General features: G+C 39.7%; 1 protein-coding gene across 6 annotated transcripts in view; it reads right to left on the bottom strand.

The window, feature by feature from the left end:
* Nucleotides 1-22,255, bottom strand: part of LOC122632768 (discoidin domain-containing receptor 2-like) — a 76,692-nt gene extending 54,437 nt beyond the window's left edge. For all 6 annotated transcript variants that reach the window (XR_006327944.1, XM_043819935.1, XM_043819937.1 and 3 more), the window contains exon 1: nt 21,726-22,255. The gene's annotated coding sequence lies outside the window, so the exon portion shown is untranslated. The remainder of the gene's footprint in view (nt 1-21,725) is intronic.
* Between the last annotated feature and the right edge of the window lie 1,137 nt (nt 22,256-23,392).

Genomic DNA, 23,392 nt, shown 5'->3' with positions numbered 1-23,392 from the left:
TCAATCCGATCGTAAATAACATACTCCACTCGTAAAGCCATCCGTACTGGTCAGTAAAATCTCTCTACTCTTTCTCTCTTTCTCTATCGCTTTCTGCGAACCTTTTTAAGTACATTTTAGACTGATAAATGTGCCGGTCGATCGATGTAAATAAAAAGCAATAAACGATAAATTACGAACAAGCCGCTCTTTAATGTCGACGCTGTTTCATACTTCGCGATAACGTTCCCGTTCGAAAAGTCAGAAGCATTAGCTTCTCTTTAATCTACGTATATTAATGGACGGCACCGAGCGAAAACTCTAACACTACGATCCATCTCCTCGAAATCCTTTTGGCTCAAATACAAAAAGTCACGCTTTATCTTCCGGTAAGATAGTTACAACATAGTTATAATTATTGATTTTTGTGGGATAATTTAAAGAACGGAGGATAAAATGAATGCTCTTAAAAACAAAATGACAGTCAATACATTATTCTCTCGCGTCTCAGTTATGAAAACATTTTCTATCCGTTCGACATAACAAACGGACTCGAATGACTTTTCATTAAAGCCACGAATAGTACTGAAACTTTTGAATTTTCTGAATATAAATATGACGTGGCTCACTAGCCCGTGAATTTTCGAATCGAGCTCGCGTTTCTTTTGCGTCGCAAGCAAGAATAAATATGGCGGATCTTTCAAACAGCCGACTTTCATATGCTTCACATTTTTCTTTCTTTTTCTCTTCTTTCTCTCTCGACATTTTTCTGATTGCGGAGCAACTCGTCGGCGGTGTTCGGTTTCTGATTATTGGAAATCGATCCACAGCACGTCGTTAAGGGCACGCTTGTATCGTTGGATCTGTTCGCGAAAGTGGCGGGGGACTAAGAGAAACAGAGAAAAAGAGAGAAAGAAAGAGAGAGAGAGAACGAGAGAGAGGAAGATAGGAAGAGAGAAAGAGAGAAAGAGAGAGTAATAAAACTTGAGTGAACATACTATCAGCACTTGTCGCATCAACTCGGTTAAAACCTTCTGGCTAAAAGAATTGTACTCCCTTTGCCTGTTATTTGTACTAAATGAATAATGGTCTCTGACGTATCATTGGTTATAATGGTTAAATACATAGAAATAAAATACAAACAAATATTTACTTTTAATACGATGAGCGAAGTGCAAATAGCCATTAAATATAATTCTGTTTCCTCGAAGGATCATTATTTAGAACGAAATGGTTAACATGAGTTAAAAAGAGATAAAGCTGGAGAGAAGAGAAACGCGAAAGGCCATTTCCATTATGTGCACGAAACATATGGGCACGATACACTATCCTAGACAGAGCCTGGTTGAATGAAGTCGTTTCGACTTGGCTGGGAAAGCGTGCTTGCACAAGCATCGATAAACAAACGTTTGACTCTTGTCGTTCGTGACATGAAACCGCGACTGTTTTGTTGACGTACTTCGTACACGCTGTTTTGTTGAATATCAAATATAACAAGTAGCAATGTTTTATGTTTGCTAAAATGATCCAGACTTTGATAGGAAAATTGAAGGATATTGTATTCATTTTTCTTTTTCCATTCTTATCATTGACTTTGATGAATTTTTTATTCGTACCTTTGACAAAAACAAAATTGGTTTCAAAATAAATTGACGCAGGTACCTGTCCTTAATTAAAAACAGAAACTAATTGACGTATCAGTGTGGTTGTCTAGCTCCTTTACCTAACTTCTTTCCTGTTAGTGATCACGAGTAATCCTCGATAGCAGTGTTCGCTTTCCGATTATTGGAAATCGATCCTGGGTACACGGAACCGGTCGAGGGTACGCTCGAACGACTCCGTGGCTACGTTTACAGTCTAACTTGGCCCCCAGACGCACGCGAGCGATCGTCTGAACCATCCCCTTGCCGAACCGTACTGATGAATATCTTGCGATCGGTCGTTCACATATAAATATCACTGCGATAGAGCTGGAACTTGGGTTATTGCTATTTTGAAGGTTACCAAACTAGCTAAAAATGTTATCAATTAATACGTCTACTTGAGACAATTGGAGAATAAAGTAAATCCGATTATCGCTTCATCAGACTCTAGAATCCTTATATTATCACTTCAACGGATTAATTCGTTAAAATCAGGACGTCCGAATTCGTCAACGTCAATGTCACTTGGTCGGAGTAAGATTCTTGATGAGGATGCAAATTCTTGACGTGATCATAAAGGCAATCTACTTGGCAGAGGAACAAAAAAAATTCGAAGAACGGGGCACTTAGGCGACGTACGAAAAAGAGGAAGTCGTTCCCGCGAACGACAACTACTACGAAGAATAAGAAGAAGAAGAGGGGAAGAAAAGGGTAGAGAAGTGAAGGGGAGGAGTCGAAAATTGAGCACCGCGGGCGAGCGCTGTAAATTAAATTTGGCTGCCAAGGAAGTCATAACGGTCGGCACGTGCTTGCTGTACGGCGTGCGCGTATATACGTCATGGTATTATAAGAAAAAGAAAAAGAGAAGGAAGAAGGAGAATAATAAAAAAAGAAAGAAAGAAGAATATAGAAAAAGATCTTTCTTCCTACCTTCTTTGTTTTCGTCGTTTTTCTTTTCGTCAGGAAGCGTGGCCGATACGTGACGCGAATGCGAAAATCGAATTCGTTTAAATCGACGTTAAAGCGCCGACGTGACATAATGTCGGCTTGACGATCGGCATTCCAGTGGATTCAACGAAATTCACCTTTCGTCAATGTTATTTCGCCATTTGTATCGCGATTTAATGCGTTCGATTGGAATAAACTCAAGCAGGTTGGCACGTGTCATCGGGAATAGAAATGCATTGTTGCAAACGAACAGCGGACTCGGGAAGCGTGACTGATACGTGTTCAGATTTTCGATTATTTTATTATGTAAAAGCAAACGATAGGAAAAGTTAAATAATTACAACGATTATGTTTTTAATATCGAAAAAGTACGGTTAAATGCTTGCCGTTTGTAATAAATGGATTTCGGTTCATCACGAAGCTTCGTCGTGAATCAAATCGATTTCTTCTGCAAATTCAAAACGCGAAAAATTGGTTCGTTTCACTGAACGCGCAAATTTTTCTCATTCAACTCTCTCATTGTCTCGCTCAATCATCCCATGAAATGATATTTTCCATAGAAAGCGCTGCAAAACGTTTCGTACAGACGATGCTACGCTTTTAGCAGCGGAAACAATCGTCTAATGAAACAAGTACAATGTTACCGCTCGACCGATGGAGTCCAGTTTATACGCTAGTCCAGAAGAGCCTCCCGTCCTACTCGAATTTCCATTTGAAACCTATGCGAGTCGACGAAGATTACGCATAAGGCTAATTAAATTCGTTCGCACACAATGCATGTTTAATTAACCATCATCATTGAGTACTGGTCTCCCCTAACTAACGTCTACCTTCTCTTCAATTCCTCATCCCTCAGTCTCTTTTTATATGAAAGCTCATAATGCGCGAGCAAATAATAAGGGATGATCGACCCTCTTGTAAAAGTGCACTTTGCATTTCGCCCATACGGTGCCCTTTGTGAACAGAGGAAAACAGAAGGCACGTTTTTTTTTACCCTCTTATCTTGTAAATTTGTCCAACAATGATACGTTCTAACGACCTCAGGTAGGAAAGATCGATGGTTCAGAAAAGAAGTATTTAAAAGAACGAAGACTAGAAAAGCAACGATTAATTCTCCAAAGTTTTATTTCCTATATTTGGTTTTAACAAAGATACTTGAAAGAGGGATGCTTTCGGTATACCATGAACATTCTCCCCGCCCTCATTCTCTACCTAGTATCATCCCCTTCCGATCGATTGCAGCTGAGCAAGCGAAACCTTCAAATTACCAGACTATTACGAATTCAAATGGCGCAATAATCGTGCGAACTATCACCAAACAGGAATATTTCGTGATGACATAACGTCAAATAGGGGATGATACCAAGCCAATTTATTTCTCGAGCTACTCAGACTCTATCAACATTTTGACTTAGTCAAAAATACGACTCATTCGTGATTAATGACTCGAAATGATTCTTGCGGTGTATGCGTTTGTATGCCTATTTAAAATACACGTTGATAGCGTGTTAGTGATCGATTTGTTCCTTGTGCTTCTCGTCCTTCTCTCGAGTTTATCTCTTTCTCTCATCGACGTACACTTGACCGAGTAGTTCGAAGCACTTGGCAAGACACACAAACATACAGACAGCTACGTACAAGTGCGCTTCCACGAGTAGGTCGTGTCTCGGGCGATCTCTCCAAGAGTGGCGCCAGCGTGTAAACGAGCCGAGAGAAAGAGAAAGAGAGAGAGAGAGAGAGAGAGAGAGAGAGAGAGAGAGAGAGAGAGAGAAAGAGACCGGATGAAGGAAGAAAACAACCTGTATAGGGAAAGTTCTCCGCTCAGGACGTTCAAGAACCGATACAAGAATACTAAACGAATAGCGATAAATAGATCGAGAGGATCGATTAAAAGCTCGTTAAGCTCCTTGTAATCATTTTTTTTGCTACTTTAATCGGTACTTCAAACTTTAGATATCTACAGGTATAAGACATGCTTTCTCATCTCATCGATGGATTTTAGCTGCTTGGTGAAGAGTTCCTCTAGCCGTTATTGGCTAATGTCCGTTCTTTTCTCTACATGTTACTACATATAAGTTTTCTTAAGGATGGTTTATTTAAACAATGATGACATTATGTTTGCTTTCTCAGAAATGTTATTTCCAACGAACGAACCAACTTTACGATCGAGAAACGTGAAGGAGCCGTCAAGTGGATCATTAACAGACCAAACTTCTTTTACCGAAACCTCGACCAAACGCTCGTCACATATTTATAGAAACACCAAATCCACCAAAGGAGTTTTCCCTTTAAACATCGCGCAAACAGATTCTTTATCCTATCGAGCTGACTCGACAAGATGGTAAGAAACTCGAAAATATTCTGGAAATATTCTTCGTCTATGGAGTTATCCAGTTTTAGAATATATTCCATGTCATAAATATATTGAATAAAGTATCAACTTATACATAGCCTTTATACTCTTATATTTATGATCGACGATTTCGTACGCGATCCTTTTTTACGGTAGCACGTTAGCTCAACGGTTCGGTGCCCAATGGTTCGATCGTTTTATGAAAGGACACTGAGAGATTGAAGCCTAAAGGGAGAGAGAAAGGTAAAAAATAAAAAAAAGAAGGAAGAATCGGGATGCTAGGAAGCATTGTCATTCGACGGATGTAAGAAAAAAAATAGAATATCGAAGGTTCGAAATTATAGGCAACATACGCTTCGATATGACGTAAAGTTCGGTACTGTTAAATAATGGCTATGGCATAAATCAAAGTTACACTCGCTTCTTTATTGCTCTATTAAATGGGACAGCTGCTGGGACGCGCGGTTGGAAGAAAGAAGAAAGTACTGTGAACTCGAAATCGAGCTCGTACATACGAGCCTGCTGGTACATTCATCTCCCTCCTTCGAAAAGCTGGAATAGAGGGACTTACCGGTGGGAAGGGGAACGAAGAGAAGGAAGGGTGCAAAATGTCGTGAACGGTTCGTCGAGTGGCTAGCCTGTATCAATTCATATGCCCTCTGCCAGCGGTATTGTATTAATATCGTTCATTTCCGTCGACGATTTTGTCAGCCGTCCAGCAACGCTCATAACTTCAAGCTCGATACGCCGGATAATTGGAGTGCGCGATAGCTTATTAAAATTGCGGCCGAGTAACGTTGTTTCGAACTAATCAAAGTGCCAATAATCTGTAGGCTGATGGCATGTAGCAGTGAAGCAATTGCATGGTTCGTTGAATGAGAGACAGATAGAGAGAAAGGAGAGAGAGAGAGAAAGTGAGAAAGAGAGAGAGAGAGAAGGAGGACAGTAATAGTTTTCTCCTCGTGAGTTAGTACGTAAAACAAAGTAAGCGTCGGCTTAACTCGGGATTCGGGCTAAAAATACTTCGTTAAGAAGGAAGAAACATTCCTACTTCCGTAAAATAATTCATCTTCCATATAATGGTCATTCCATGGACGGTGATAAACAGGAACATCCATCATCGTTAGAGAAACGTAGTTCTATCGGTTTTACTATTTGATGCATCTTTCTTTCTATTCTTTCTTTCTTATGACCATACGATTCTGTAACTACTAATCATTCTGAACTCACAATACCACCATTTTTCTTTTTAAAATCAGTACAATTTTTTAATAATTTCGATGTTAAACTAACTAGTATTGTAATTTGTCCAGAATGAAGAGTTTGACTTCTAGATAAATGAAAGAATAAAACTATTCATTGTAGTTACTTGTTTGAGCCTCAACGATGATATTAAAGTTCTAAAAGACAATATCCAAAAAAAGTAAGTCAAACTATAGATCCATTCGTTAAGAATTCATTAAATGCAACGACGAAATTATACCAATCGACATTCCCATACCATCCTATCGAACTGATAATATTAATTTCCGCTAACGACTCGACCAAATGTCCCTCGTACTCTCCCTGTCAGCCTCCAACAACGCATTGCCTCTCGCTCTTCCATCCTCTTTCCTTGTAGCTTCGTAGAGAGATGGATCGAAGGCTGTTTACATAGAATTCCTACCGTGAAACCGCATCCAAGCAGGCCACAGTTAATTTTCGAGTAACACTGTGCCGCACGGCATCGAATACGGGTTCGGCTCGCTCAGACTTTGATAATGGACTCAGAATTTCGACGTCATTTCGACGCAAGCTGCGTTCAACCGCACGAGTTTAAACGAGCTTCAACTTGTTTCGCCGTCGTTGACAGAACAATTCGATACAAGCGAAATCACGCACCGACAAAATTGAACCAGAACTAGTCTGCTATTATTCATGACTTCGTTTAAATAGGGAAAATTTTATTCTCGCGTTTAAGACATTCTTTTCTTTTTTTTTTCTTTTTTTTTTTAATACAACAACACGCGATGCCAAATGTCGTCGATATAATTTTAATACTGTGAACAAAGAAATAACAAATGATTCTATGAATAGATAAAAAAAGACCAAGATAAGCCGCTTGCACAAAATTGAACAAAGACATTATTTCATATTTATAAAAATATCTCAAGCAATTTTTTTTTTTTTTTTAGTTAAGCTCTCATAAAATAGAAAAACTTGTTTTCTATGGTACTTTCTATGTCAGCGATTTTCAATCGGCGAACGTAGCCTGAAGGATCAAGGTGTACGTCATCGTGTCTTGTAGACTGATTCCGAAGGTCGTGTGTACGCGAATAGGATATGAACAGGAAGAAGAATAAAAAAAGTGGACTAAACGAGGACAGAACTAGATGCTACGCTCGCTTTAATTCTAATAATAGGCTAGGGATCCCATATCGACTCGATTCACGGGGTACGCTTTTCATGGATCTATTCAAAGGCAGATGCCTACTAGTCGAGTACCTATGCGTATCCTTCCATACACATACACATATCTACACATAATACGTACATACACATAAAATTGTACACGCGGCTTTGGAAATCTCTTCGTGGACCCTTCGATTTTGCAGTGCTGGCTCGAGATGTTAGACACACTTCGGGGAGCATTAGAGTCTCTAGCTCTCTTCGAACCAGAACGAGAAAATGAGGGGAAGAGAGAGGGAGGGATTTCCCATGAGAAAAACTTCTGTATCTTCTTTCGACCTCGTTACACATTTGTCGATAAAATCGTTGCCCTGTACAACGATCCTTTTCTTGAACTCTAACTTGAAACGTAAGATTTCCTTCTACGACGATCGAGAACTGATGCTACGATTGTAAATGGAAGATAAAGAGAAAAAGAAAGAGAAAGGGAGAGAGAGAGAGAGAGAGAGAGAGAGAGAGAGAGAGAGAGAGAGAGACAAACAGAGAAAGTAAACTTGGATTTCTATCGTTTAAACTACGTATGGAGACAAGACTGGAATTTAACTGCGGAGTGGAAACCTTTATACTTAGATCGATAGAAATCACGTTGCCTTAGTTTCTGAGCAGACACTGAAACTCCAGTTCGTTTTTATCTCTAGTTTGAAGGAAACACAGTAACATGCTCTTTGTTTCTCATGAACATTTAGATGGACATCGGATTGGGATAACTTGTATCCTTTCTAAGAAATGATCTTTATATTGATAGCAATCCTGCAATATGCACTAACTTATGATCACAGAAATATGAAGAAAGAATCTTTAACAAAGTAGACATTCTAACTGATTTATTCGAAACGAGAAAGTATTATCAATATTATTAATAGTTCGTATGAAAAAACGATAACCTTAAGAATTATTATGCAAAATTGAAAAGAAGAAAATATATCCTCACCCTTCTTTAGCCAATATACAAATAAGGTAACTAAAATAACTATTTATGATTATCGTTTCTATTCGAAGTCCGGCCAAGCTGATTTCCATTTCTCTTTAGCCGCAAGAGATCCCATCACGATTTTTGGAGCGAACCGATTCGATACGAACGGTACCTACGTTATGGCGATCTTGCACGTTCGTGATATGAAAACACGGCGGGTCCAATCGGCGTGGAATCGTTTCGATCACGAATATTCCTCCCTCTATCTCGATATCCACCTAACTCGTGATCTCTAGGTAGGTATAACCGAGTATAACCAAGTATAACTGAGTCACGCTCTCTCGACTAGGATCCATTTCTTTATCCCCCGATGTCCGTGCGCTCGATGGAGGACAAAGAAAGCACGCTGCGAATTAATAAGCAGCCTTTAAGAACGGTAAAGAGATTTCCCGTGGTATAGGTATTACGTGCAGCGAAGGAAACCGTTGGCTCGTTTATAATTCGGCGCAGCTGAAAGGACTAAAGGTAGGATCGAGAGGCGTTTCAACGCCATTGTTAAAGCCCCTGGGGCCTTTGGACCCACACACTGTTCTTTCTGACTTTTGGGCATCAACGATTTTCTAGGGGGGCTGAGGGGGAAGAGGGGCCAAAAGAGAAAAAAAGACAAGAGTGGAGTTAGTAAAGGAAGGAAGGAAGGAAAGGAAGGAAAAAAACTTCTTACAGTTTATTCCAAGCGACCGATGCGAGCTCACGCTTCGTCGGGTTTCGGCATAGAGCGCCATTTGCGCGTTTCAAATCCCTCTCCGCGGGAGACCCTATTATCCTTCCGCACCGCATCTCTCTATCTCTCTCTCTCTCTTTCTCTCTCTTTCAATCTCACCCTCTTTTACTTCCTTAGGCTGCCTACTTCCAGTAAGTGGATTATCTTAGATATCCGTTTGATCTCTTCACCCCGGGATAGGACTACAGGTACAAGAATGAGTAGCTGATCAACTCCAACACGTCTTGTATCAGCTTTACAGGTGTTCTATTTTCTTCTCGACCACCTAGTACGATCTTTAGCACATTGATTTTAACATTGAGAAAATTTATCGATTTGCCAGACAGATATTTTTAACTATTCGATGACCTACCAATAAAATGTAGTTTTTGTCCAAATGCTTTCGATATGTCTGTTGCTCCTGACGTTTATAACTTAAAAGAAAATGTTATAGTACAATCTTTATTATGTCAAATCTAACCATATTCATTTCGCAAAATTTCCTTACCCCAGACACCTAAATAAACGCCTGTTAAATATGCACCGCGTACTTATTCACGGCAAAGTCAACGCGTTAGGTCGCTGAACACTTTTAGAAGTAGCAACGATGACTCTTCCTTCTTGACTTTTTCGTTTCCATTCACTGCTCGGCACGATCAGACAATGGGACATCACGGAGTACTGGACGAGGGTGTAGAAACTTTAGGAAGAGCTTTTCTAGAGGGTTCCACGATGTAATAACGAGCAGCGGCTCGCTTCACCGTTCTCCCTTTTTCTCGAGCAAAGTGAAAAGAAGGCGAGACGCGATCTTGCACAGAGTCCTTTCCGTTGAGGGATAAAACACGCTTCTTCCTTTCGCGATACGACGGACAATGACAACTCTCCATTCATTCTCTCTCTCTCTCTCTCTCTCTCTCTCTCTCTCTCTCTCTCTCTCACTCTCTCTCTCTCTCGTGCGCGCTCATTGGATTCTTTTTATACACGAAATGCGTCGTGGTAAGGAGAAACAGAAATATACACTTTTTCTCTTCCACATCTTTTCCGTTTCGTTCACCGAAACCGCTCACAGTGGTCGTCGCAAAAAGCAGTTAAAACGATTAAAGATCTCGAAAGCTTGGCAAAAGGAGAGATATCAGAGACATCGAGTAAAAGAGGGAGTGAAATGGAAAGCTTTTCGAGTTCTTTGCCATAGCGTTGATTCTTGGTAAGAGAGGAAAAGAAAGAAAGAGAGAGAAAGAAAAAAGGGAGAGAGAGAATGAGTGAGTGAGTGAGTGAGTGAGTGAGTGAGTGAGTGCGTGAGTGAAAAAGAGAAAGAGGAAGAGAGAAAGAGAGAAAGAGAGAGAGCGAAGACCGGGATATTGCGAGTCGCGCTGAAATTGCCCCGGGCAATTGCACTGGAATCCAACTTCCATTCGGACTTATTATTTGAACAGGGGTAGCCCGGCCCCTTCAAGGGCTTAACGCTCCTCCGCTTCCGCTTCCTCCTCTTTCGTTTTCTTCTCTCTTTCGTCGCTATCTCCGCAGCTTGCGATCGCGATGAAAGGTAGAAACTGATCGAGCGTGAAGAGGACGGCACTGCTGTTCGTAAAAGCGCGTTCATTCTGACTCCGAATAATGTCAGGCGAAACTTTCGATAGTTGATGAAAAAGCAACGGAGATAGCTAGGAATGTCTGTCGCTTTGATTACCGATGACTTGGAAAAGAAAAAGGAATCAAGGTCGTTCACCGTTTTGACCCATAACCCGTGCCATTTACTTGCGGACTTTGGAATTAACATCGAAAATGAAGAGTCAAGAGTCAAGTTTTCATCTGAATAAGGAATTTTCCAACTGGAAAAGCAATTACTATTGATTGACTCATAGGTAACTTATCCGAACATCAAGGATTGACGGGACTAATAAACCATCGAGAAATCATGACGACGGATCGCTAACGATCTACATCACATTGTTAGTTCTTTCGAAAATTCTTTTTTCTCAGCTAATTAATCTATTCACTGACATGCGGGCTATGAAATAATTCAATTTTCCTATCGAACACACCGCGTTAATTAGCCGATGTTGTAAAAGGAAATAGATCCCTGGTTGTTCTTAGCAAAACATAAACGAATAATCCGCTCGGTTTACAATCGAGTTCAATCCGGCAAGCGAATTCGTCGTCGATACGCCGGAGGGAACGTTAATTACTCGTAAAACAATGGCCCTGAAATCGTACTACTCGTCGCAGTACGTCGGCCAATTTACTGCACGCGCAGCTTGACAAAAGTCGTAGAAAATCGGATCGATACGTCGCGTCGATTACTTCCGATCGAGCGACTCTTTCGAAACGGCGACGACGTTGCTTTCAAGCGCTTTATCGTACCCAAACGCTTGAACGTTTTGCAAATGCTTCGTGATCTTGAAAGTTTCACATCAGGTAAGCCGTCGTTCGTCGTAAGCTATCGATTTCCGAAACGTCGTGTACGGCTTAGAAAGCACGAGAAAAGGAGAAAGAAAAACAGAGAAGTACTTTTTATCTTTTTAATCTTCCTTGATGGATGTAAAAAAGAAAGAGACGAAGAAAGATAGTGAGTCTATAAGCTGACGTAATTGAATTCGTAAGCAGTTTGTTGATTGATTTCTTTCACCTTCCCTACCCCATTCCACATTCACTTTGCACAAAACAGTATTGTGAACCGAAAAAACTATTTTACGATCATTTCCTATCTTATATTATTTATCACAGATATTAATATCTTCCTATATCTCGATTAACGACAAAGCAATAATTGTAAATCTTGTTTCAAAGGAAAGGACTAGATCACAGAAGAACAAGTAGTATTAGCAATTTTCGAGTACTCTACAACCTACTAGACCCTCTTTCACTATCCTGCAAAGCGCATAATGGGGAGAAATAAGCTCGAGAAAGGGAGTCGTCCGGTTGAACCGCAAGATAAAACTGTCCGACTAAGCGACGATTTCAGCGCGACCTCCGAGTAAAATCCGGAGTTGAAAGGGTATGGTGTATGTTCTCTCCTCCTCTCGTCTTTCTCTTCCTCCCTATCTCTTTCTCTCCGTGCCTCGACCGTTTCCTCTTGCCTCGCTGAACGCACGAGAAGCGAATGAAAACGTTCGCCCCGACGAAATAATTCATTGTCCTCGAGGAAAAAGCGGTGATGTTTCACGCTCCTGTTGGGGAGCAGATTCTTCGCAAGTGAACGCAATTTCGAAGATTCGTCGGTTAATTCCACTGTGATACGAGTATCCTACGAGAGAATTAAATTAACCTATCTACTCTACACGCGTATGAGAACTCATATTGAAGTACCCTGTTCACACATAGTTCTTGCCATTATGTAAATTGACTAACCTATCAAATCTTTTAGCCACGAGAAACTAGTACGATACGTATGAGCATAAGGGGGGGGAAAAAAAAAGAAAAAGAAAAGGGACGATGGCCATCATTAATCTACGCTTTAACATCGAAATAAGAAAAAAAGTTTTAGTGAAATAAAAGTGGTAAGGCTAGCACCGCTATAGGAAATTCGAACAAAGGACGATGAGCGAGGTAAAAGAGAATAGGAGAGTGAAATGGAATACGAAATGAAGGGTGGCTCTTCTGTGTCCATCGTTACATGGCGTTTGTCATGACGGTGGTTTCCACCTCCTACGACGAAGTCCGTAGACGATACCTGGGATCCTTCTCCCCTCTCTGTACAATATTCTCTACTACTTTGATACACGCACACACGTACACACGTACACACACGTACAATCTCTTTCTCTCTTTTTTGGTGTAGGAATCGGCACGCGTAGCCTGGACGTCCCTCTACTTTGTATTTTTGTATGTGAGAGGAGCCATCCCTAGATAGAGACACCAATACGAAAAGGGTCCAAGGATTTGAGGTGTAACCAGAATGAGAGAGATGGAAGAGGACAGTAGCCAAAGGCACAAAGGACACCCGCATGCATTAAAGGGTAACTATTGCTTCGTGTTGGAAGCCCATTCTCCTCTCTTTCTACCGTTTCGAAGTTGGTGAACGTACCGCCACGCGACTGACCTTCCCTTTACCTCTTACTCCTCTTCATCCTCCACAATGTTTTACTTAACGCACGCGGCGTATACGACCGGACGTTGGCTCCTGCATGCTAATTCTTCTCTCAAAGAAAAAAGGACTCCTCTTTCTTTCCTCCCTTCTTTCTTTTTTCCCTTTTTGTCTTCAACTCTTTCTTTTTCTTATCCTCTCTCAGACTCCGACATTCCAATTTGCCCCCTCGCCGTCACACTAATTAACCTCACTCCTGTTATTTCCATCCCCTTATCAAATGTAACGACATACTACATCGAACGTGTTATCTCTCTCTCTCTCTCTCTCTCTCCAACTTTTCTCTCAGTGAAGACTTAATACTTGTAACCTTAAGATTCAGACGTAAGAAGTTAATTGGACAACTCTTTTTTTATATGTTCGAATATATGCTGTTAACGCGACTTAATATCTTGATCTAAACTTGTACTTAAAGTTAATGAAGGTAATACTTTCTTTTTTTACTTTCAAGCCGGATTATCTGGCAATCGAAAAAAAATATCAGTTATAAGTTATAACAAAAGATGCTGATGTATCGCGAACATGTTACGATATAACGTTAAATCGCAGATGCGCGGGCAGCTTCAAACACCGGAAAGGTGTACACGATACGTACTTACTTCGATCGTCGTGCTCGTTAAAGCGAGAAAATACATTTCGCGCGTTCGGCACCATTAATTCGCTACACCGGCCTTTATTAATCGTTCACGCGATTTACGTTCCATTAAGGCACACGTAAACTCCGCGAGAGCGACTCCGTTGATATTGAATTAATGAATCCACGACTGTCTCCTCTTTGAACGATAAAGTACGATCAAAGATGCCGCTTGAGCGTCGCTGCTAATTGCCTTTCCAACCGAAGAAGAGACAGAACGAGCAAAGATGAGAGCGACGAGTCGTTCAGCATTCGTCGGAAAGAAGAACGGGTTCGCGGCTCGTTAAATGATCCTCCTTGTCTCGTCTTCCTTTAAATTAATCCATCGCGTTTTGGTGAATTCAAGGGAAAAAAAAGCCAACCTGAATTGTTTCAGTTACAGATTACGATGGATATTCAATTCATTCTTTTGTAAAAGTCGAAATGAAGAAAATTTTATATATTACTTCGATATGTTATATATTTGAAACGAACAGTTTGTTAGGCCCGAACAAATTTATCAAAGTTCATACAATGTACCTTTGATTAACTTACCCGAGTTACCTCGCTCGAGTTTCTAACCAACAAATTATACGCTTAATTATAAATCCTGTTTCATAAAAATACATCACATACGCAGAAGTTTTACACTCGAAGCCAATCTGTGGTATTTCAAAAGGCTCACGACCCGAGTTCCATCTTCTTTTTCCTCGTCTCTTAAGCCGTTCGGTGCTTATACGACACCAAACGCGGAATTGATTACGGTTTACGGCTAACGTTTAGAGTGCGTATTTGCGTTACCGAAGCAAAAGACCGACCAGTTCTATAAAGTCGCCATTGCGGAAATTATAACTCGTGTGCCATGCTGAGGCGTGTAAAACGCCCCTTTACAAAATAATTTACCGGCCGAACTCGTTAGTGTGACATTCAAAGCGTGGCGAGGAGGAGGGTGGGAGGGCGGAGATTGGAGAAGAAGAGGGGAGAGAACGGGGAACGTAACAAGAAGAAGAGAAAGAGTCCGGTTAAATCCTGCGGTTGCGATCGTATTGCCACCAATTTTTTTTCTCTATTTTTGTCCTTTAGTTTTTTTTCTGGAGAAACAGGAAGAGCAAAAAACCAGAAAGAAACAGATAGAATCGAAAGATCCAATTTTGGTACCTTTGTCTCTTTCTCTCTTTCTCTCTTCTTCCTACCAGTCCTACGCAAGAAACGTTAAGATCGAGATCGCTATTGCATGCGGGTATCAAACTCAATGTTTTATCTGATTTTCGAACGGTCGAACGAAATCCTTTCTTTCTCTTGACTCGAGACCCGTGAGATCGTTTACGTTAAAACGCCACGAATGAGATCTGTTCCCGAGAGTTCGTACGTTTCACGATCAATTTATTTCCTTATTCTCTTTGGTTCTCTCGAACTTGGATAACAATAATGGGAGAGAAGAGGGAACGTTGCTAAAAGCTTTCCGCAATTTTCAAAGTGATTATTATTTCGTGGCCACGGCAACACATTCGGTCATGATTACGTGCTCGATAACTTACTCGGTTTTCGACGGACAAATCAAAATTTTCTAATTGATTTCGCGAAACGACTTTCCCTTGTTATAACGTGTATCGTCATGAGTCCACGAATAATCTTTTTAAAATGCTCGATCATTGATTTCGCGTTGGAATATTAGGAATATTAAAAAATTTCCAAATATATTGCTGTCGATTAACTTTCATCCGAATAATACCAGTTCTCTAAAATATGATCTTTGTTAAAATAAAAACATCGATTTGCATGTTACCTGTCATTCCGAGTAGTTTCGAGAATATATTTTTCATTCCTCTCATCCCACGTGAATTCCCATTGACTTCGGAACGTATGAATATTCAACGAAAAAGTAAAAAAAAAAAAAAAAACGAGAAAAAGACAAAAAAGAAAAAACACAAAAACAAAAAGAAGGAAAAGAATTCCAAATAAATTTCGCAATAATATCCTCTTACTTCGTGAAAGCTAGCGGAACGCGTTCGATTAATACTCCAACATTTCACGACGTTAGAAATATGAATAATCATGCTCGGCTTGAGAGCATGAGAGGGAACCGAAGAACGAACATCGAAAACGTTGAAAAATATTCCTGTGCTTTGGGTGAGACTACGGAGCAGGTAACCGCGGCACAGCGGGTCGTCATCTCGACCTGCCTGTTGATATATCATCTCCACTTTGCAACAGTTCTCATCGCCCTAGTACCTCGACTCCCTTTTTCTTGTGCCGAAAGAAGAAAGAATAAAAGAAGGAAAGGTACAATCGCCTACCGGTGGTCCATTCCCAGGAAGTTTGTCGCAGGAGAAAAATTCAAACAAAATTCAAGAAAGAGTAAACCTTGGACATATAAAGAACAACCTCGTTATTCGTAATATACGGAATGAATCAGTCATACAAATCTCGTAATTAATAATTTCCTTTAATAGAAAATAATGAATGTAAAGAATTGATCCATAATGGGCGAATCGAATGAATAAGATATTAATTAGAAAAGATTAGTGTAAAACTGGATAGATTTATAGTTGATAGAAGAGAAATGGTGCAAGTCGAAGAGAATGTTAAAAAAAGAGAAAAAAGAGATACGGGGAAAGTAAAAGAGAGGGACTACAACAACGAAAGGGAAGAGAGCAAGAGGAACACCTGGGGAATAGTAAATTTCTGTTGCAACGTAGCGCCGTTATTAGCATACGAGTATTTAGAATGAATTATGGGCGAGACCGCTTATCCTCGAGGGTGGATATATTCGGTACAGGGTTCTCGCGACTCTCCCATGTCAGGTGTATCCCTAAGGAGGTAGCATTATGTCCTCCCGCATATTTTATTTTCGCAGACTTGCTTGTGTCGAGAGAAGGAAGACGAAAAGAGTTCGAGCGAAAAAAGAAGGGATAAAAATCGATGAGGTTGGAATAAAAGGAAGAATATATTCTTGTTTCCTTGACATTTATGATTTGAAACCTAAGGATATATGCTATATCATATAAATATGTATACACCTAATGAAAAGACATCAATGAGGAGCTCTCATAGAGTCTAACCGTTATCTTCTCTCAAGAACTTTGAATATGATAATTAATACAAGCCGTTTGCTCTTTAATAGGAGTTCCAATAAAATCTTTTTGTTAAAAACGATACAGAGAAAAATGTATTCCTTTCTGTTAAAAAATAATAGTCAGATAAAAATGCCAGATTTAAATGGACGTTCCACTCAAAGGTCCTTTTCAATCTTTCAATTTGCTTTTTTAACCGATATCAAAACTGACTTGGAAAAGCGGAAGTGAAGTGAGGGACCACCAATTACAGAAAATCAAACCACTTTCAGGTATGCTTTTATTGAACGAACGCTTGAATATCGAATTTATTGGGATTCACAAAACAATTACCGGCTTCATCCCCCTTCCCGATTCTATCAATTATCCGAACTTCATGATGGTGATGTTGAATAGTAGCAGGGGAGAGGGCGGGAGGAGAAGGGAGAGCTTGATCATTATTGCCCGGGGATTTTAACCGTGAATCGTGGTAAAAAAGAAAGAAAAAAAAAATATTGGATGGTGCTACACGTTATCCATGAGAGAATAAGAGAATGAGTGAGAGAAAGATAATAAGCGATCTCGAAGCGTCGTCGTCACTATAGCGTCGTTTGTTATTAAAGGGAAAGGATCCTAAGCGTAAGATCTACTCTTTGACGTCGTAATTTTCCGAGTCGCTGCGTTCGCACGATGCACACTTACACAGAGATAAACGCGTACGAACATACACGGAAAACTATCACGTATAACATGGCGCTTCTATTTTTCGCGAGAACTGGATTTTTATTCCCATACCAATGACCTTTTCCTTGACGCTAACGAACCCCTCGTTAACCATTTCCCTTATTATCCTATGGTTAACTCGACTTCATCATTTTCCTACGTTATTATGAACTCTACTGAGTTATCTCGATCTAATCTTTTTTCACGTTGAATTACGTCAAGAGAAATTGGTTTCTTTTTCCTTATTTCGATCTTCTTTTCAAATAAAATATCGACGATTCATACGTTTAATAGCTCGAACAAGCTCGTCAGCTGTTTATGCCAGTTAGAAGTTTGAAAGTGAAGGTGCTTATTACCTAGCCGGAAACCGATTAACTCATGCATGTCCAATGCACCTGTTAAAAATTATAAAAGTGATTTTAATCTTTCGATATCTTATTACGAAATGAGTTATTTATTTATGTTAGCTATTGTATGGAATGTCGTATGGCGGAGCTATACAGAGATAATGAAAATTAGATAACGATGAGTAATCAATAATTTGACGACAATAAAACCCAATTAATATCATTGGTTTCTCTATGCCCATTGCAATTATCTTTCTCATTTATCTGACTTTAATCTTATACTTTTCTTTATTCGCAATATTGCTTGCTAACTTGTCTTCTGAGGAAAGAAAAATCTGACACAATAATGAGTACTCTTTCAACAATCTCACATTAACTATACAAGTATCTACATTATAGTTTTTCTTCGAGTAATATTCCTTTTTTTTTTTTTTTTTTTTTCTTAATACTCCTATACTGTCGCGCGCGGTAAATAACACTCGACATGTACCTGACCAGATCGTCTTGTCCACACGGAGCAATTAGAAAGCCATTACTTTTCGGTCATGCGCAGTGAAGCATGTCTGGTGCAGGGTAGAAAAGCGGTAAGCTTCCCACAGAGTTTCTACACCTTTTGAAGAAAAGGATAGCCAAGGGGTAGAGATGGATGTCCGGCGATCAGGTGCAGTGAGATACCCACTGACTTTGAATTCGTCGGCAGTAGAGACCGATGTATCCTCTCTCATTCTCTCTTTCTCTCTTTCGTTGACGTCGAGTTGTCATCGTGCCGGTACTCGGACACCCGCTGTTTCGTTTTCGTGTTTTGAAAGAGCGTGGATAAACGACACTCGAAGGGGAGTCCAAAATTCGATGTCAAGGATTTTCTGGCATAAAGATAGAATGTGTAATAATGTTAAAGAAATATCGATATACTTTTCTTATCTTCGTCCATCGAAATTTTTAAAAATGTAAATATACAAAGTAGTAGGTATAGATATTAAAAAAAAAAAAATAAGTAAATGGATATATAAATAAAAACCAATATAAAGAAAGAATAATTAATATTCCCATCTTACGAATATTCTAAAATCCTTAGACGTGCTAAAGATCGTAAAACAGCGAACGAAATGACTGACAATGGGATCGGTTCGCATGAGAAATGTGTTCGGTCCCTTTGTGAAAGCGCTGTTCAGTGTCGGTCACGTTAAACTTCAGCGTTTCTATTCGACTCCATCCCCACGCACACGTTCATTTCCGAGAAGTTAATATTCAAAATGAACATCAGCGATCTACGTTCGGTCGCGCTGCCGTTAATCTTCGATGGCATATGGGAGTAGAGCTCGCTTTATTGCGTCCGCGTTAATTATGCAAACGAATAATTAATATTTCGATTACTTCGATGACATCGTACGCCTACGCGGGAATGATGATACCTATTTATTATTCGTATGAGGATATTGTTGGAATTTGATGCAATAGGTAGGGGAAGAAACTGTGGAGGGAGAAAGAGAAAAAGAAAAAGAGAGAAAGAGAGAAGGAGAGAGGGAGAGAGAGAGAGAGAGAGAGAGAGAGAGAGAGATGATACAAAGAAATCTTGATCATAAAGCAAGAATAATTAAAAATTAGCGAGAAAATAAATGCAAAGAAATAATGTACAATTAATAATCAATAACGGATAATTGTAGAATGAAATTACAATTACTTACAAAAGAAAAAATTATTGACAACTTATTGACAATTATTGACAAAATTATTGACAACAATCATACTAATCTATTCAATTAATTAATAATTCATACAATTTCTTTATATTTTTTCACTTTGCACGACGATCTTTTTAACTGTTACTTTTCATTATTTCATTACACGATTCGTATAAAGAGAAAGAAAAAAATTGATGGCACTTATGGAATAATTCGGCACTTCCGCTTACTCTCACTCTCTCTCTCTTTTCTCTCTTTCTCTCTAATTCCTTTCTCCATTCTCGATGAGTTTCAACTACGTGAGAAAGAGAGGAAAAAGAAAGGAAAAAAAAAGGAAGGAAAGAGAAGGGTAAGAGATCGTCGAGGGGCTATAAAGGATCGTTCGCGAGGACTCGCTCGTCGTTGCGCGGATTAATAATAACTAGACGATAATTTACGACGGCAGTCTTTCGACGGGCCAGTCCTCAGGCAGGTAAGACTTTCTGATGGGGACTGCGAGTCCAAGAGACGTCGTAAAACTCGTACACCGTCTTTCTTTCATAATGAAGATATTATACGGAACCGAGAGTGAAGAATCTCTCGAAGAATATTCGCTCGTAATCGAGATGAGTATCGCATTGACTCTCTTTCTTGGATCAATTTGCGACTAACCGGTGGATCACGATCTTCCACCTACCACTTCGTTGGATAACGAATAGCTAGCTCATCGTGATGATTAACTCGCTTAAATTTATCTTTCAAAAAGAAAAATAAAAGAGGGAAGTATCCTTTCCCTATAAAAAAAAAAGAATCTACACGAGAAAAGGATTGTTCTTTCTACCACAGAAATAAACTGTTAGACTCATGAATATATTCATGATATTTTCATCAATATTCAGGATCTACTTTTCCTGTCGCTCGCGTATCCTACCCGAAATAACGAATATGTCATGGACCGTATTTGCGACCGGACCACCCTGATTTATCAAAAGGAAACGCCGCGTTATAACGTTGTTAGAAGCTATTCGCTTATATTATTTATTTGTTTACGTAAGATTTTTCTACGAGATAATATCAATACATCTATTCTTACTTCACTTTGCGTCTTATTCCGAACACTTAGTCTAGTTGAAATGGATACTAGGAAATTCTAGGGTAACTTAAAGATACTAATCCAATGAGTTTCTTTGGATTATCCCAAGGAGTCGTCCGAGTGAAGTAAAAAAGATCACTCGGAATGTCAAACGAAGTAATCCGTTTAACCGTGCGACCCAGACCAGGGCCATGAAGAAACTCAAGGAAAATTCAAAGGTTCTCTTCTCGAGTACCACTATCACGTCTATCGTCCTAGAAAATCGTCAGACTCACATCCGGAGATACGCTTGGAGCATTTCCAGTTCTCACCACGCTCTATCTCTTTCTCTCTCGTTCGCTCTTCCTTTTCCGTTTCGCATTCGTCATTGCCTGTTGCGTTATTTTGCCCGTCTGGCCGTATACCTATACTTCCGCGGGAAAGCAAGAATAATATTCATCTTTAGGGGAGAAAGATTTAAAGGAGGGTATACACGTAATGTCCTACAGCTCGTTTCCCACTAATAGATGGCCTCTTCCTTTTCCACATGACCTCACCGATTTTCCTCTAGTAGCAGGAAATTAGCAAGTCTTAGGAACAGATCCCAACTACTAATCGCCAACGTGCTTCTCCCTCTACGATCCCTCTGGGACACCTCGACTGGCCTTTCCAAACAAACTCCATTTCCCTTTCCTTCTTTTTTCCGACTTTCTTCTTCCGTCTCTCCTCAATCACCTTCTGCCAGGAAGGGTGACTCGTAGGATACTTTGACGTTACCCAACTCATAAAATCGTCGCTTTATCAGAACGATCTCTTCTTCATCGGAGGATTAAGATATACGTTTGGTTATTTCGTAGCACTTTCGACGAATTTCAGAGTCAGAGGATTAAGGGGATACTATTTTATAACTGGGGTTGTGCGAATTTATGAGGAAGGATTTCAGCATCCGTAGACTGAATTTTTTGCAAACTCGTTAATAGGAAGAAGGAATAACTTTCATCGTATTTCCCACCCCAAAAAGTAATCACTATGAAAGATAATAAAAACGAAGGCTTAAACAATTCTAAGAGTATTTCTCCAATTATCACTCGTAGCACTTTCGTTTATAACGCAATTCTGTATGCTCACCTTGTTAACTGTTATCCACATGAGCCGTCAGCAAAAGCACGCGTAACACACACGATCGGACACGAACTCGTAGATCATCGGAACACACGAGCGTTTTCTTTTTATTTGTTTCTTTTTTTTTTTACTTTCTCTCTTTCGTTCGATGTAATGTAAAAAAAATTCACTTTCTGCAAGTAGAATAAAACACTTACGCTAATCACAATTATTTTTTATTATACACTGGTTAAAGTTTTTCCAAAAAAGATAACTGCACAGTACTAGCTTGTTCTCCATAAGTAGGTGCAAAAATTGATAGAAAAATAAATCACAGTACGATAATCTTGCTTGTTATTTGTTTGTTTTCTTTTTTTTTATCTTTTTTTCTCTCCGAGCAGCTGTCCGTTTCCCCTTCCACCGATTTTTTTTTTCGAAAATTTTTTCGGCGCGACGGCACGAGATCGATGATCAACGCGATGGAAGAAGAAAGATTGCAAAGAACAACACGCAAAAGGTCACCATACCGTCACGGCGCCACGGCACTAACTGACAGTCCGTCGAGAATCTCCGGTTGGTCGAAGCGACCTCGGAGGAGAGACTCGTGCCGTGAGGAGTAGGGATAACGCCAGTAGAGGGGAGCAAACCTCACTCTCTGGCACGAGACCTTCTCTTTTTCTCTCTTTAACGCACGCATACACGCGGACACACCAATTTCATCGCGTGCTTTATTAATCTAAAAACATAAATATAATCGAAACATTTTTTAAACAATATTAATGCACTGTGATCGTAAATTCTGTTACTTTTACTCGTTATATTTTACATATTTTATTATTATCATTGTTATTATTGTTATTGTTATTATTATTGTTATTACCATGATCGTCAATAAATTTAACATTATTATTATTTTATTATTATTTATTACCCGTTTATTAATTTTATTCCATACCGATTAATAAGCTTTCGTTTCTCACTCCTCTCCCCTCGGTTACTCTTTTTTTACTTTAGTTTTTATCTTTCTCTGGCATCGGCAAACGACACTCGCACAGCATCATCCCCTCTACTCAACGTTTCTCCAACTGTTCGTCCGAGAATAGAGGGGTGGAAGTGAGCACGTGGGCACAGGACGTATAGAAAGGGAATGGGGAAGAGGCGACGAGGGAGAAGCGCGGCCCGAAATGGGGTGAGGTTGCAAAATATGTTGTAGAAATGGGGTGGCCGATGAATGCGGTCGCCCGTAGACTAGGGATTTTATTGATCTTTTTTCCACCCCAGGAGAGCGTATACGCGCGCCCGCTTAATTAAGCGACCGCTGGCACGAGACGAACCTCTCCCACCTTCTTTCGCTCCTTCGAATTTTGAGAACGCTTTCTGAGGTTATGCAAATTTTTCAAATATTTATATATTTAATCAAAAATATTTGTCAAAATATATCAAAAACTTCCAAAATAATTAATTAATTGTAATCAACTTTAATAGCGCGATTATAAATTCTAAGAATCGACATTCACGTTTATGAAAGAATATTTTATGAATGGATGATTCATAATTTCTACAAACAAATATGTAATTCCCTACAAAAGTTATTCGGAATTCCTTCGCTTCTTTTAGGCGGACTACATGTAATCAGATATTCTTTTTAATCTCACTTGTTCGGTATCTGTTTTTCGTCTCTTCCATTCCCATCA

The sequence above is a fragment of the Vespula pensylvanica genome, chromosome 11 (assembly GCF_014466175.1).
Source record: "Vespula pensylvanica isolate Volc-1 chromosome 11, ASM1446617v1, whole genome shotgun sequence".
NCBI classification, from domain to species: Eukaryota; Metazoa; Arthropoda; class Insecta; order Hymenoptera; family Vespidae; genus Vespula; species Vespula pensylvanica.
The sequence above is the reverse complement of the archived record's forward strand: the minus strand, read 5'-3'. Positions and strand labels throughout refer to the sequence as shown.